This window comes from Podarcis melisellensis (genome assembly GCF_964234715.1).
Source record: "Podarcis melisellensis genome assembly, chromosome: 5".
NCBI classification, from domain to species: Eukaryota; Metazoa; Chordata; class Lepidosauria; order Squamata; family Lacertidae; genus Podarcis; species Podarcis melisellensis.
The window spans coordinates 14,143,646-14,160,589 of NC_138537.1; the positions used below are offsets into that span (position 1 = coordinate 14,143,646).

General features: G+C 44.8%; 1 protein-coding gene across 1 annotated transcript in view; it reads left to right on the plus strand.

Annotated features, from left to right (window-relative positions):
* Positions 1-11,247: 11,247 nt before the first annotated feature.
* Positions 11,248-16,944, plus strand: part of SPATA16 (spermatogenesis associated 16) — a 157,231-nt gene continuing 151,534 nt past the window's right edge. The window contains exon 1 of the mRNA XM_081911091.1: positions 11,248-11,369. The gene's annotated coding sequence lies outside the window, so the exon portion shown is untranslated. The remainder of the gene's footprint in view (positions 11,370-16,944) is intronic.

Genomic DNA, 16,944 nt, shown 5'->3' on the forward strand with positions numbered 1-16,944 from the left:
TTGTTCTATAAGTTTGAGGAGTTTTTTAGATCCTGTTTGTTTATAGCGTGATGAGAGGGCTGTGATGTCTTGTTCTATTTTGCTAATTTTTGAGGAGGTTTGTTTTTTAAGGAATGTTTTCTCTTTTATGCAAGCTCCTCTGGTGACCGCTTTCATTGCGTCCCATAGGAGGGGGGTTGTTATATTGTTTACATCGTTTTCCTTGAAGTAGTTTTGGAGGGTTTTTGTGAGACTCTCTCTAATTTGTTTGTTTGTAGTTAGGATGGGACTGAAGGACCATGAAGGGGTGGTTTGTGTTCCTTCTCCTATTTTAACAATGACTTCTACTGGGGCGTGATCTGTGATTTTAATGTTACCTATGTTTGTTGATTCTACTGAGGGGATCAGACCCTGTGTGAGTAGAATGCTGTCCAGTCTGGACACTGTATCATGGCGTCCCAATTGGAATGTATGGCTGATGTCTCCCGGGTTTTGCTCACCCCAAATGTCGTAGAGACCCCTGTTTTTTAGCATTTTTAGTAACTTGTAAGAGTTCCTAGTTGTTGGGGGTTTCCTTCGGAGGAAGGTTGCCCATGGGGTTGTGGGGTGGATATCTTTCAGGGATAAACCTTTCATATTTAGGTTGAGGTCCCCTCCTAGGATTGCTTCCCCTTCAGAGAAGGAGAGGAATTTGTTTAGTATCTTCTGGAAGAATTCTAATTGTTTCGTGTTTGGGGCATATATGGAGCCGATTGTCAGTTTGATTTTGCCATCTAGTGTCCCTTTAGCAAAAATGAATCTGCCTTTTTTGTCCTTGAGGACTGTTGTGGCAGTGAAGTTCAGGTCTCTACTGAGTATTATGGCTACACCACGAGCTTTCCCTGAGCCTTGTGCGACCCACTGTTGATTGAAGCGGGGGTCGCTCAGGAGTTTGCTGCCTTTGGGTGGGTTGTGTATTTCTTGTAGGAAGGTGATGTGTGGTTTCATGGTGTTTATGTATGAGGTGATGCGTTTTCTTTTGATGGGGTTTCCCAGCCCCCTCACATTTAATGTAATTGCTTTTAGGCTAGCCATCTTGCTTATCTATTATGTGGGGCGATTCCCTGCCAACCCGTTCGGGTTGTCTTGTGTCTCTCTCTTCGCGTTGTTTAAAGAACCAGTGGGGTTGCGCTGACCTAGGGTGTGGAGGGTGGGGGGCTAGTGGGATTAGAGTGAGATTTGGGTTAAAGAGTAGGGGGTAAGTTGTAGAGAGTTTCCTATATGTAGTCATATAGGCGTTTGTTTGGGGTATTTTGGGCCATCTGGCATTTAGCCGGTTGGTCCTAGGTCTCAGCTGGTGTGGAAGGCCATGTTCAAGGACAGGCCATCCCCCCTGTTGTTTGCGATGGGGGGTGATCAGCGAGACAGTGTGAAGTGACTTTGTAACGTCGCTATCAGGTATAAGGTTCGTAAGCAATGTTGCCAATGTTATGAGCAACATTGTTGGTGTGTTGGGGTGGGGATGTGGGTGCTGGTACGCTCTGGTGCCACCATATTGCTGGTTGGGTATCAGATTTTAGCCTGATTGTGGGTTGTGTTATTAAGGTTGGAGTTGTTTTTCCTTAGTATGGAGTATGAGGATTTTGTTTGTTTTTAGAAAAAAGGAGAGAAAAAAGGGGGTAGTTTCTTCCTTTTTGCGATCTCCTTTGTCATGCGGCTTTGCATGGAGAGGTAGGCTCCGGTCGGCTCAGGTCGGCTCAGCCACGTGTTTTCGCAGCGTCTTTTGCCTTCCCGTGTTCACCTACCTCCCCTCTTCTTTGTCGGCAGAGATGGGGGCATCAGCGGTAAATTTAGGGCTCCTCTTTCTTTCTTTCTTTCTTTCTTTCTTTCTTTCTTTCTTTCTTTCTTTCTTTCTTTCTTTCTTTCTTCTTCTTTCCCTCTTTTCTTTTTCTCCCTCTCAGCGTTGGCTCCACTGTTCCTGGGTTTGGAGCTCCTCTCGGCTGTTGGGGGGGTGGTCGGGTGCCTTTCCGGCTCAATCAAGGTCGTGGGGGGGGTGTTTTGGCTCCTTTGAAAGACACCCCCGATTCCTCTCCGTTGGCAGTGTGGCAGCAGCAGACCTGGGAGCCCGGGGATCGGCCAGACAGAGCCTTTTACTCTGGCTGGCTTCAGGAGCTCTTTTCTGTTGCTGCAGCCGCCATGCTGCCTAGGCGGAAGTCCGTCAAACATCATCTTGATGTTTAAAAAAACCAATGCAATTCTGGGCTGCATCAATAGGAGTATAGCATCTAGATCAAGGGAAGTAATAGTGCCACTGTATTCTGCTCTGATCAGACCTCACCTGGAGTACTGTGTCCAGTTCTGGGCACCACAGTTCAAGAAGGACACTGACAAACTGGAACGTGTCCAGAGGAGGGCAGCCAAAATGGTCAAAGGCCTGGAAACGATGCCCTAAGAGGAACGGCTAAGGAAGCTGGGCATGTTTAGCCTGGAGAAGAGGAGGTTAAGGGGTGATATGATAGTCATGTTCAAATATATAAAAGGATGTCACATAGAGGAGGGGAAAAGGTTGTTTTCTGCTGCTCCAGAGAAGCGGACACGGAGCAATGGATCTAAACTACAAGAAAGAAGATTCCACCTAAACATTAGGAAGAACTTCCTGACAGTAAGAGCTGTTCAACAGTGGAATTTGCTGCCAAGGAGTGTGGTGGAGTCTCCTTCTTTGGAGGTCTTTAAGCAGAGGCTTGACAACCATATGTCAGGAGTGCTCTGATGGTGTTTCCTGTTTGGCAGGGGGTTGGACTCGATGGCCCTTGTGGTCTCTTCCAGCTCTATGATTCTATGAGGACCACCAGGTTGCCAATTCCTGATTTAAGCTTTGGGTGTGACCTCCTTCAGTCACCCAACACACCAGGCATTTGAGGCATGAGAAACTTCAATTTGTGATTGTTCTTTTTAAAGCAAGACTGTTTTCTGCAGTGAGTGCTATCTCCTTAGCTGTAGCTCTGGGAAGCCAACAAAGATTCATTTACAAGACTGGGGTGACAAGCTCAACCTCTGGAAGAAGCAATTGTGGTTTCCCTCATCCTTCCCCCTCCAACTGATTTTTTTGTTTTAACCTTTCAGAGCTTTGAAAATCACTGCAATATACAAATAACACCATACATCTCAGGAACACTCCCATCTCAGACAAGATCCTGGTGCTTTGTGGAATCAGGCTCAACCATTAATAAGGTCTTTTGAAGTTGTGAGAGTGTTGATGCCTGGGGGAGAAACAACTGCGGTGGTGAGTCAGAGTGGCCTGGGGATCCCCAGGTAATGAGGCTGACCATTCTCTCTGGGGGATTCCAGTCAATGAATAACCTGGTTGAAGGAGCTTCTCAAAGGTCTAATACTGACAGCACCTCCCAAGAGAACCAAGCTTTGTTATGCAATGTGAGCCCACTGTGTCCATTTAAGATGGGGAACAAAGCAATGCAAATCTAAAGTGGAGCATCTCTGAGTAATCACATTTGTTTCTTTGTTTGTTTGTTTTATTTGACAGCTTGGGGTTCCAAACAAGATGCCATTCATTCTCCACTCTGCTGCCTCTTGCCTGCTCAGGGATGGAGTATTAATCATTATGCTAATTACATTAGAGAGTGAAGATTTAGGTGAAAACGCCTTCTTGAAAACGGCATGTGTTCCCAGTTGTTCCTAATGGTGGAGACTAAGGGCCGATCCAAACCTAACCTTTAAAAGCACATTCAGTGGACGTTGAGTGCTAAGGATGTTGGGAATCGAAAACTATGGTTTTCACGATTCTTGAAATTATGGAAACTATGGTTTTCATGATTCTTGAAGTCATGTGCTTTAAATGCGCATTGAATGTGCTCTAAGATGACAATGTGGATCTGCCCTAAGGTCACATTCACACCATAAAGCACTGTTGTTGTTGTTTAGTCATTTAGTTGTGTCCAACTCTTTGTGACCCCATGGACCGCAGCACGCCAGCCACTCCTGTCTTCCACTGCCTCCCGCAGTTTGATCAAACTCATGTTGGTAGCTTCAGGAACACTGTCCAACTGACTCATCCTCTGTCGTCCCCTTCTCCTTGTGCCCTCCATCTTTCCCAACATCAGGGTCTTTTCCAGGGAGTCTTCTCTTCTCATGAGGTGGCCAAAGTACTGGAGCCTCAAGATCTGTCCTTCCAGTGAGCACTCAGGGCTGATTTCCTTGCAGTCCTTCCAGTGAGCACTCAGGGCTGATCTTCTTGCAGTCCATGGGACTCTACTATTTTAAATAGTCATGGCTCCCCCTGAAGAATTGTGGGAGATGAAGTTTCTTAAGGGTGGTGAATGTTGTTAAGAGACCCCTGTTCCACTCCCAGAGCTACAACCACTCTGAGAATTATAGCTATATATAGTCACCTAGCCTACCTGAACCTCCAGAGACAGTGTTGGAACCAGGAAGTACTAATTATGACATTCACTTCCACAAAAGGCAGTGATGGCCCCCAGCTTGCATGGCTTTAAAAGAGGACTAGACAGATTCATCAAGGATAACTCTATCAGTGGGTACTAATCACAATGACTATATTCTGCCTCCATGGTCAGAGGCATTAATACTTCTGAATACCAGTCGATGGAAACCACAGGAAGGGAGAATACTGTTGCACTCAGGTCCTGCTATTTTTATGTTTTTTATGCACAGGAAAGCCTGTTAGACTATTTTGACACATAAAAGCCATTGACTCGAGTTATAGTGAGTTCTGTTGCAAAGGTTCTGGGTGGTAGACCTATATGGGCCTAATGTAGTTATGTTTGTTAATTTCAGTGTGTCTACTCTAAGTAAAAGTTAGCTGAATGCCAACCTATGTATTAATAGTACTTGGCACCTTATAAACGTCTCCCCCAAAACCAAACAAGTTAGGTCATGTTCTATGCAGGAGGTGAAATTCACAACCATCCAATTCCTATTATATTTGGTGGGTTTGCCCCTGGATTATTGGATAAAGATAATTAGGTTATTTATTAAAGATCTAGTGTATGAGTTGTCTAATGACCTCAAAATATATCTTCTAAATAACCTAAAAGGTAAAATACACAGCTATGCTATTGAATTTACCATAAATCTACTTATCCACAAGTAAAATCCATGCTCTGACTAATTGGAAAGAGAAGGAAGCCTCTGCTTTGATACTGGGAAAGATATTAAAAACAGCAAAAACATGTTGAAGTTATCTAATAAATGTCAAAATTAAAGAAGGGACACAGCAAAGAAAATGTTGTAGAAAACTGGATTCTATTTGTTTTCTTTATGTGCTTATGGGAAGAATAAGTAAATAGAGATAAAGATAAGATAAGATAAAGGATTCTTGACTGACATTCTTCCATTCCAGAAAAATAGATCATGGAGGGGAAAGAACAACACAATCATTGCCTCTGAGGGGTGGAGTTCAGCACTTTATAGAGATATGACTGTGAGCGAACCAAGATATCGCAGGCAACAGACCAGCTTTAATCAGTCAGATTGTGCAGTTCATACAATTCATAGATCTGCAACGATAGCAAATTCCATCAGTTATAGGAAAAAAATAAACAGGTTAGGAACAGAAAGTTTGAGAGAAATCTAAGTACAGAAATAAATCAAGGTCTAGTTCTCAAGAACAGCTGACAAGGTAAAGCTGCATCTGAGAGGAGCATAAGACCGTTTCCTGTTCCAGTTGAGACTTGTTTGACCAATGTGGTCTTCCAGAAGTTGAACTCTGGTGTTTTCCTTGCTTGCTCATCAGCCCTCTCTTCTGGCTTGGTTCTTGACCCTTCTGTGTCCTTCACCAGCGGTCCCCCACTTTGGTCCTTATCCTTTGGTACTTGCTACTGAATTGTTCCATGGTTCCTTGCTCAGATAGACCCAATGGGGGTTTGGATGAATGACTCCCTATCCACCCACTTAGGTAGTCATTGTTATACCTTCAATATAGCACAATACTCTGCAGTCTACATTAAAAGCAGTATCATACCACTTTAGGCAGTTGTGGCCATAGGTTCCGCCCAACTCCAGGGGTGCCCAACTCCCACGCATGACATCACACACACGCCACATGTGTGACATCACACAGCGGGAAGAGGCCATGAGGCCCACCACAGCCACTGGTAGGCCCAGTGAGGCCCACTGCAGACTCTGGAATACTGAGGGGCCTAGCCCCTCCTTGAAAATTTCAAGGAGGCCCTTGGCCCCTCTACCCTCCCTAGATGGCCCACAGGGGTTGAGATTTCTCCCATCAAGTAAGGGAATTGTTGCTTATTAAGAGTGATGAGAGTTCTTTGTAAGCCCCTTATTCCCCTCACAGAGCTACAATTCCCAGGAAAGTTTAACAGTCAGTCCCTCTTTCCCAGAGTTCTCTGAGGGGAATAGGGATCTCCTAACAGCTCTCAGCACACTCAACCAATGAAAGTTCCCTTTAGCCCCTCACATAATCAATGAATGTATGGGGTGTTTGCTGGAACACTTCTAGTGCCACTGCAACACATGGCAAAGTGGTTTGAGCAATAGCATGAAGAAGAGTAAGATTCCCAGAAAGATCAGGATTGAGTTACTGCTCAACCAGCAGAGGGAGGAAATGTCAAATGACTTCCACTGAATCTTTTTTCCATCATCATGTTTTAAGGCACAGGTGGGGAACTGGTGCCTGTCCAGATGTTTATAGAATTGTAAAGTTGGAGACACAAGATCTACCCACCCGGGAAGAATGGCAGATGAAGTTGATGGACTACATGGAACTGGCGGAAATGACTGGCAGAATCCGAGACCAGGGAGAAGAGTCAGTAGAAGAAGATTGGAAGAAATTTAAAGACTATTTACAGAAACACTGTAAAAATAAGGAATGTCTTTAGAGGGATGCTGGAATGAAGTTATGTGGTTTTAGCAATAATGTTATTAAGGGGTATGTAAAAATGGATTGTTAACAGGTGAAAATGTAAAGTTACAATATATTAAGATAAAATATCAAGATAAAAGCAAAAAGGGTAAGGACTTGCTGAAACAACTACTGAACTAGAATACAAAAAAGGGAGGTGTGAGGAGGTCAGGGAAACAAGTAAATGAAAGACAAGACATGGAAAGACTGGTTTGTTTTTAATTGTTTTTTATTTTTCTGTATTTTGTATTTTCTTTTTTTTCTCTTTTCTTCTTTTTATTTTTGTAACTTCTTTGAAACTTTAATAAATATTATTTAAAAAAAGAAAGTAAAGTTGGAAGAGACCCTGAGGATCATCTCAGCACCAGCTGAGCTATCCAGTGACATCACTGCACTACATTTCCTGTGATCCTTGAACACTGACCATACTATCTGGGGCTGATGGGAATTGGAGCCCCACAACTTCTGGTTAGTGACAGGTTCCCCATTCCTGCTTTTAGATGAATTGGTTCCCCCATGCATGCTATCAACTGATGACTGCACCACCAGGCAACAACTAGCAAGTGAACAAGTCGTCGCTGATCAAAATTCCCAGATCAAACTCTCACATTACTTTCTGTTACTTTAATGCAGCCAGTTCACATGTTCAGCTCTGAGTCGTCAAGCCCAAAATAATCAAGCAATGAGAAAACAAGTGAGCCAAGGCGAGGCGTGGACGTAATCCTATCAAAATTAGAAGAACAGCCTGCCTGGAATTTACCATCCTAATGACTGTTCTCGTATCACCCTCTAGTGGCAAACTTCCTTCAGCCAGTCGCGGCAACACATTATTAGTATTCTTTTATGAAACACATCTAAAACAGAACAGCACTTTCAGCCTCGTGTTCGGGAGGTAAACAAATCCCTATTCCCTTCACAGAGTTACAATCTCCAGAGATGCCTGGGAAGGAGGATTTATTGCTAAACCACTCTGCAAATTGTAGCTCTGAGAGAGGAATGAGGAATCTCCTAACAACTCTCAGCTCCCTTCACCAACTACAGTTCCCAGGATTCTTTGCGGGAAGCCATGACTGCTTAAAGTGGACTGGTTCTGCTTTAAATGTATAGTGCAGACAGCGTCCATAATGGGAAATGGGAGCTGGTGGAATCCTGCAGGTCCCCAAAGCCTTTTGCAGTAAGTGTCTTCTAGCAGCAGGGTCTCAAGGCAGGGAGCACAAGGCTCTGCCTTCCTGAGGTCCCTCCCTAGACAGAACACATAACAACAAAGATGGAAGGAATGGAACAGGGGAAAGGAAGGAGGAAAGGGAGGCAAGCTGATTAGAACTGGGGCAACCTTCATTTGGCTGAAACGGGTTGCAACAGCCTAGGGTCCAGTCCACCCTGTCTCTCTGTGTGCATTATTATTAATAATAATAATAATAATAATAATAATATAATATTTTTTGTACACCACCCATCTAACTGGCTTGCCCCAGCCACTCTGGGAAAGATACAAGGTGGCAGATGTTTAAAGTCTTCCTTCTGCTAGATGGGCTGCCTTCCCAGGTTGATGAGCCCCATTGCTCATGAATGTCAAGCAAAACAACAACAACCCAGCTTCCCTCAGACCAAGGAAATATCTGAGGGAAGACTGAAGACATCTCTAACCTAAACCCATTGTTATGTACTGAGATGAATAGGATCCAAAATGCAGCAGTCTGATTGGTCCTAGAGCAATAGGATTCAGAATGCAGCAGTCTGATTGGTCCTAGAAAAATAGGATTCAGAATGCAGCAGTCTGATTGGTCCTAGAACAATAGGATCCAGAATGCAGCATTCTGATCGGTCCACAGGAGCCACCCAATCCAGTTCCAGGTGGAAGTGAATCCGCAACCTGATTGGCCTACAGGAGAATCCCGGAATTAGCCAATCACGTGGGGCCCATTGTGCAAATAATGTATATAAAGCAGACATTCTGGGGGAACTTCCATTCTTCCTCACCACTATGAGCTGAATAAAGAGCATGAAATCCACTCTCGACTCCGAGTGTATTTCCCCCATCTTGGCCATATCCCTTTTATTGCCCACCTCTTGAGAAGGGAGTACTGGTAGTACTTCCCAGTGGCAAAGCAATTGTCTTCCTGGTTAGTTTGAGATACACAAAAGGACTGCTACCCCTCATGCAGGCAGAATGGGAACTTCTGTGAAGGAAAGATATTTTATTTGGGATCTTCAAATTGACCTCAGTGGAGTTCAGGCTTGGAAGCATTAAAACATTTATGAAAAGTGGTTATGGAACAGGAACAGTATCCTCTCTTAAACATTAATGTTGAGGTGATATTAAAAGTAATTTGTTTTAAAATGGGGAAGGAGCCTGTCTGGATTAAGGCCTAAATACCTGCCAAGTCCAATTGGTTTTTTATAAACCTGTCAAACAGACACAAAGAGCCATCTCAGTTCAGGCACTGAGGGAAAGCAACCAAGGTCAGTGAAAACGAAACCCGTCAGAAATAAATGAGTGGCAAAGTTATACAAATGATGGAAGGGGGAATTTACAATGGGAGGAGGGCAGAGGAATAAAGCGGGGGGGGGGGAGGACGACAGCCAGCTCATAATGATATGGTTACATCAGCTTCCCTCTGCTATTCTGTGATTGAAAAACCACCATCCATGGCTACTGCTGCTAGTACTTGTCGTAATGGCTATATTCCCTCCAGAATCAGTTGTTGTTTCGTCAATTAATCATGTCTAACCCTTCGTGACCCCATGGACCAGAGCACACCAGGCACTCCTGTCTTCCACTGCCTCCCGCAGTTTGGTCAATGTTGGTCGCTTCTGTCCAACCATCTCGTCCTCTGTCATCTCCTTCTCCTTGTGCCCTCCATCTTTCCCAACATCAGGGTCTTTTCCAGGGAGTCTTCTCTTCTCATGAGGTGGCCAAAGTATTGGAGTCTCAGCTTCAGGATCTGTCCTTGCAGTGAGCACTCAGGGTTGATTTCCATCAGAATAGAGAGGTTTGATCTTCTTGCAGTCCATGGAACTCTCAAGAGTCTCCACCAGCACCACAATTCAAAAGCATCAGTTCTCCAGTGATTAGTCTTCTTTGTGGTCCAGCTCTCACTTCCATACTGGGAAAATCATAGCTTTAACTATATGGATCTTTGTTGGCAAGGTAATGTCTCTGCTTTTTGAGATGCTGTCTAGGTTTATCATTGCTTTTCTCCCAAGAAGCAGGCGTCTTTTAATTCCGTGACTGCTGTCACCATCTGCCGTGATCATGGAGTCCATAAAATCTGCAGTGATCCATGAAGGGGGAATCAGTTGTAGTGTGCCTCTCAATAATGGGGTCATGAGTGGGAGAATGCCCTTTGTCATGCCCCGCTTGCAGTCTTCCCAGGGACATTTGGTTGGCATTTCTAAGAACAGAAAGTTGGACTAGATGAGCCCATTAAGAGTTTGCAGGATTGAGACTGTTAACTTCCCAGGGAGTCTTGCTATGGATCTGTTTAAAATGGATTAGGTTTTGAAATAAATAGCATCATTAAGAAGGAAGTTCAATGCAAAAAAGTCCAGTAGACATAGGAACCAACTCCCTTCAGCAGCACCCCAATAAAATATTTGTGGGGGGGCAGCTAATGGTCATTGCCATTCAAATTGTGTTTCGCGCACACATGCATGCTGCATCTGGTGATCTATTATGTGGGGCAGGGCTTACCTGCCTCCCCCCAATATTGTATTCAATTTGGCACTCTTGCCAGTAGACATAGGTAGCAGAGTAATGGGAGTAAGTCCCGTTGAATTCTGGGAGGCCTCCTTCTGGAGACAGACAGACAGGTCTTGTATCCACTGTGGTGACCAGACAGGTCTTGTATCCACTGTGGTGACCAGACAGGTCTTGTATCCACTGTGGTGACCAGACCAGACATAGGTAACAGAGTAATGGGAGTAAGTCCCGTTGAATTCTGGGAGGCCTCCTTCTGGAGACAGACAGACAGGTCTTGTATCCACTGCGGTGACCAGACAGTGCAGAGAGTAGAAATTCCATGGCACACTTGTAGCAGTGAAATTGGACGCCTTCATTTGCCCTACTTGCAACAAACCATGTCTCTCCCGTATTGGTCTCTACAGCCACAGCAGGCGTCATGGCTCTCCAATGGTTTGATTTCACCCCTGAAGGCTCTTTCTATTGTCTCCAAAGAAATACAGATGCCAACAACTTCTGAGCAGACATGCATAGGACTGCACTGCTTAACTCATAGCACTCATATGAAGGAAGCGTCATGCCACCTTACTTTGCATTTATTACATGAATAACATGAGTATCTCATTCCACCCTCCCTTCTGTGTCCCAGAGTGCCAGGAATGTGGGGCAGTTGCTGTTGGAATGTTTCGTTTCAAATCCGTTGCAAGGGGGTTCCGCATGTCTTAAAAGCACAAAACGGACTAACTGACTCCCGCTCCTCGTTGCAGTTGGCAAAGGAAGTGTGAAGCGCTCAGAAACTCCGGATGTGTACACCAGGGCTTTTGCTCCTGCAGAGTGAGTAAACGTTTTTGTCTGACCCCTAAAGACACGTAACGAAGGTGCCCGGCGAGCCTGCCTGGGGAGGGCAGCCCACAAGTGGGGAGCCACTGCAGAAAAGGCCCCGTTTCCCATGTTGCCGCCCTTTGGACTTCTTGTGGAGGAGGCGCATGAAGAAGGGTCTCCGATTATGACTGTAGGGTCTGAGTTGGTTCCTATTGGGAGAGGCAGTCCTTGAGGAATGGTGGTCCTGAGCCATTTAAGGTTTCATTGGTCAAAACCAGCACTTGAGACTGGCCCCCAAAACTAACTGGCAGCCAATGCGGTCAGGCTAGGATTGGCGTTTTATGCTCAAACTGTCTTGCCCCGGTGAGCAACCTGGTCACTGAAATCTGCACCAGCCAAAGTTTCTGAACTTCAGAGGCAGCCCTACATATAACGTGTGGCAGTAATCTAACCTAGAGGTTACCAAAGCATAGACCAAGTAGGATATCCTGGTCCAGATAGGGGTGCAGCTGAGCCACCAGCTGAAGGTGATGGAGGGACCTTGTTCACATTCCTGGCGATTATCTAATGCTTATTTCCCCTAAATTGATTTTTGAATTTTATTGTTATTCATGTTTTTATACTGTATTTTATGCTGCTTTTATAATTAAGTGTTTTAAATTTGTTAGCTCCCCTGAGCCCAGTTTTTGAACCAGGAAGGGCGGGGTATAAATAAAAATTATTATTATTATTATTATTATTATTATTATTATTATTATTATTATTATTCCACCTACAGTAATAGACAAAGAATACAGCTACAAATCCATGCCTATGGAGAGGAACCTCTCCCCTTTTCTCCCCGCTCTGCCAAGAGCTTTGATTATATACTGTGTGTGTGTGTGTGTGTGTGTGTGTGTGTGTGTGTGTGTCCATAAGTTTCTCTCTGCTAATGTAATAATGTGTAACATATCTAATTATCTAGGCCATAGATTGCTGGTCTGTTTTTATATTAAGTAATAGCCAGAGAGGAAGGTGCTGTAGCTTACCTCCGACCACCCATCGCCTCTCCCCCAGCCCCCGATAAAAAACGAGAGCTTACATGCCAACAAATTTTAAAATATTGCCGCTGATTGCCATCTTGTTTACAGGAAATTTAGAAAAGCCAATCACATTATAAAATCCCTTTCCAGTAATCTCATCTTGAATTAGAAGAACAGATCTCTCTTGAACGAAGGAATGAAGATATATCTTGTTTTTTTCGGAGTAAAAGCTCATCTATAGGGGGGGTTTTGAAATTATTTTTTCATTGCAGTGGTGGAGGGAGGAAATATCTTTAGGATGTTAATACTTCTAACAGAATGGCTTCCCCAGGCACAGCACAGGAGAAATATATTTTTCAGAGCTCATGCATTCATAATAATAAGAAATATCATTAAAATCTCTGCCCCACTCTTCCTCCCAAAGGGACCATGGGGAATGGGGCAATGAATGAGAAGCTGTGCAAAATTTCTGGGGTCAGTCCTGGAGTGACATCTCTAGGTAGGGCTTGGAGAGAAACCCTGGAGTGCTGCTTCAGTGTAGACAACACTGAGCTAGATGGGCCAGTGGTCTGGCTCAGAAGAAGGCAGCTTCCTATGTAACAAAGCCCAAATCACAATCCAAAATGAAGTAAGCACATTTAAAAACATGTTGTTGTTGTTTAGTTGTTTAGTCGTGTCCGACTCCTCATAACCCCATGGACCAGAGCACGCCAGGCACTCCTGTCTTCCACCGCCTCCCAAAGTTTAGTCAAACTCATGTTGGTAGCTTCGAGAACACTGTCCAACCATCTCGTCCTCTGTTGTCCCCTTCTCCTTGTGCCCTCCATCTTTCCCAACATCTGGGTCTTTTCCAGGGAGTCTTCTCTTCTCGTGAGGTGGCCAAAGTATTGGAACCTCAGCTTCAGGATCTGTCCTTCCAGTGAGCACTCAGGGCTGATTTCCTTAAGAATGGAGCGGTTTGATCTTCTTGCAGTCCATGGGACTCTCAAGAGTCTCCTCCAGCACCATAATTCAAAAGCATCAATTATTCAGCGATCAGCCTTCTTTATTGTCCAGCTCTCATTTCCATACATCACTACTGGGAAAACCATCGCTTTAACTATATGGACCTTTGTTGGCAAGGTGATGTCTCTGCTTTTCAAGATGCTGTCTAGGTTTGTCATTGCTTTTCTCCCAAGAAGATGCTGTCCTCGCCACGGCAAGGCAGTGATCCATGAAGGGGTTTAAAACATGACTCACATCTAAAAACAGCCACCTATCCTCACAGCTAATAATTTCAAATTTTTTTGTACCCATTTCATAGAATGAGGAAGCAGACCGAGAGGGCATCTAGCGCTTCAAAAACATTCCCTACATTACAAACCCCAAACACAGACCTTTATGGAAACCAAAACAACAAGAAGGAAGGTTTAACATAGATTTCTGAGAAGCTGATGCTTTGGTGATATGCAGATTAATTTAAATTCAATCAATTATCTAATCACTTAATTGGTTAAAAAGCAGGTGATTAATCAACTATAATCATTTAATCAGCTGACAGCACCAACTAATCTATCATGTTGTTGCTGTGTCCTATCAAAGTAAAACACAAGGCTCTCATGATTCTGTTGATGCTGCCAGGTTCCATACTGGGGGCCCTTGGGGAAGGGCTGTGTAGCTCAGTGGTAATGCAACTGCTTTGCATGCAGAAGGTTCCACATACACACAGTAAGCTGCCTTACACTGAGCAAGACCATTGGTCCACCTAGCTCCGTATTATCGCCACTGACCACCAGCAGCTCTCCCAGATTTCAGGCAGGAGCTGGAAGTGCCTGGAAGTGCCATTGGGGATTGAACTTGGAACTTCTGCTTGCAAGGTAGATGCTCTGCTACTGAGCTGTGCCCCTTCCTCCAAGGTCTCAGGTCTCCAGATAGGGCGGACCAAATTCCTATCTCAAACCCTGGAAAGCTGCTGCCATTCTGCATTGACAGTACTGAGCTACTTTGTCCAAGAGTCTGACTCAGTATAAGTCAAATTCCCATGATGGATTAGGTCTGTCTCTCTCCACAGCCTCCATTAGCCAGGAGTTGTTTTCTCTTCAGGGGAGAACTCATTAGCACATCCTTAGTTCTCTGTGGCTCCCAGAGAAAGGCTCAAAGACCAGCTCTCCAAGATGGCGAATTGCAGTCGAATACCTCTCTCATATGATCTAAAGTTAAACAACATGTGAGAGCTAACAGAGAACATCAACAGTTAATTATCAACCCATATACACTCAGAGAGCTCCTTTTAGCTTCAGTATAGCTCAGTGGAATTTCCCAATGTTGAACCCTCAGCAATACACATTCAAATACATACAGGCATATTCCATACAGACTCTAAGCAGACACCAACTCTACTTAAAATCTTAGGAGATCTTCCGCAACAGAGAAACCAGTTCTGTAGCCATCTTGAAAGGTAGTTGTTGAGATGCCACCCCAAGGCCACAGATGTTGCAGCTCCTGTTCAGGGGACTCCAAGAGCCTGAGTCACCTTGCCGCGCATTGAAATTCCAGCAGCAGCAACATCCTGCACCCTTTGAGCCTTGTGGAATTTTCTTGGGAAGGTCATAAAATGAAACATTGCCGCATGCTAACTTAAAGGTTACAAAATCATGGGCTCGAGCAGATGCATTAGTCTGTGACAACGCTGGCACCCTTCCAGCTGTCTACAGGAGATGAAGGGAAGGGCTGGGGAGGAAGAATACTTAAGTGAACATCTGTGGCTGGGGACAAATGCTTTCCTTAAAAAAGAAGAAGAAAGAAAGTAAGTCCCTGAAGGCTGCATAAGAGAGCCAAAGACCCATTTAAAGGGCCCAAAGAGCCATTTAATCCATTGCTTACTTTCCCAACAGTGTCCAGTAGCATCTCACTGGATGGAAACCAGGGAAGGCTCATCCATACAGGGGCACACAATTTCATCCAAGCACATGAAACCACCACCACTTAAAACCAAACCTCAAAATGTAGCATCACCCAGTGTAGCTGGTGCAGACAGTGGCATGCGGTGCAATTTTTCATAGGGAAACGGTTAGGGCCAGAGATTAGCGTGAGCATCATGCTTCCCTTCCTAAGCTGGACAGAAGCTTCCTGGGCTTTAGGAAGGCGGCATCAGGTTATAATACTTTAATACTCTAATTTACTGGAAGCGTTTAGGGGACTAGCTTAGTCCCCTAGTCCACAGGGTGCAGAATAGGTGTTATGCAGAAACAGCTTGCTGGGTGGAATTGCAGGGGCTGCAATTCAAGCTTCCAAGCAGGTGGGTGACTGTTGCTTACCTGGAGAGAGAGGGGGGAAGTGGTGGTGAACCGACTGGGAGAGGGACCACTCCTTGACAGTCCTGGTGAGATAACCAGCAGTCTCCTTTGAGCCTCACTAGCCTGCTTGCAGGTGAATTCTCAAAGTTTGGGGGACTTCGGCCCTACTGCTTCATGCCACTGGGAAACTCCGGGGCGTCGGCGTACATCTGGCGATTCCAAATGCATGAATGCTTCAGCGCCCTCCCACCAGTTATCACTTAGATTCCTATTAGGCAGCGGAAGCCAGGCAGAAGAATTCCAATGCTACCTTTAAGGCTCACCTGAGCGGAAGCGTCCAGATAAATTGCATTGTGTACAGCGCCCTGGCAGCCTGTGCAGCTAACCTGTCAGAAAATTGCTTAATTCTGTTGGCTGAAGTGTGGAAGGATTATGGGGTGTGACATATGGCCCATCTCTTTCTTTCTTTCTTTCTTTCTTTCTTTCTTTCTTTCTTTCTTTCTTTCTTTCTTTCTTTCTTTCTTTTGTTTCCCCTCCATTAAGAATGAACCCCTGGTCACAAGAACTGGCTTCTTGACTCCCGTGGAAATCAAATGTGCCTTTCTTTCCTGAGAAAAGCAAAGCTCTGGTGATGCTTTTCTCAACTTTTTGTTTGTGTTTGTTTGTTTGTTTGTTTGGAACATTTGTACCCCACCCTTCAGCCAAAAAGGCTCCCAGAGCAGCTTACATACAATCAAAACAAGACAGTTCCTACCCTCAGGCTTACTATCTTTTGAATAATAATAATTTTTAAAAAGGGACACGGGTGGCGCTGTGGATTAAACCACAGAGCCTAGGACTTGCCAAACAAAAGGTCATGGTTCGAATCCCTGCGACAGGGTGAGCTCCTGTTGCTCGGTCCCTACTCCTGCCAACCTAGCAGTTCGAAAGCACGTCAAAGTCAAGTAAATAAATAGGTACCGCTCTGGTGGGAAGGTAAACGGCGTTTCCGTGCGCTGCTCTGGTTCACCAGAAGTGGCTTAGTCCTGCTGGCCACATGACCCGGAAGCTGTATGCCTTCAGGTGTCTTCTAAAAGTCAGATAGTTGTTTATTTCCTTGACATCTGATTGGAGGGTGTTCCACAGGGCAGGCACCAATACCAAGAAAGTCCTCTGCCTCTAACTTCACTTCTCACAGTAAGGGAACCGCCAGAAGGCCCTCATAGCTGGACCTCAGGGTTATATCCAAAGTTATACTAAAGTCATACTAAAACTACTGAAATGGATGGACTTAAGCACCGACCTAAGACT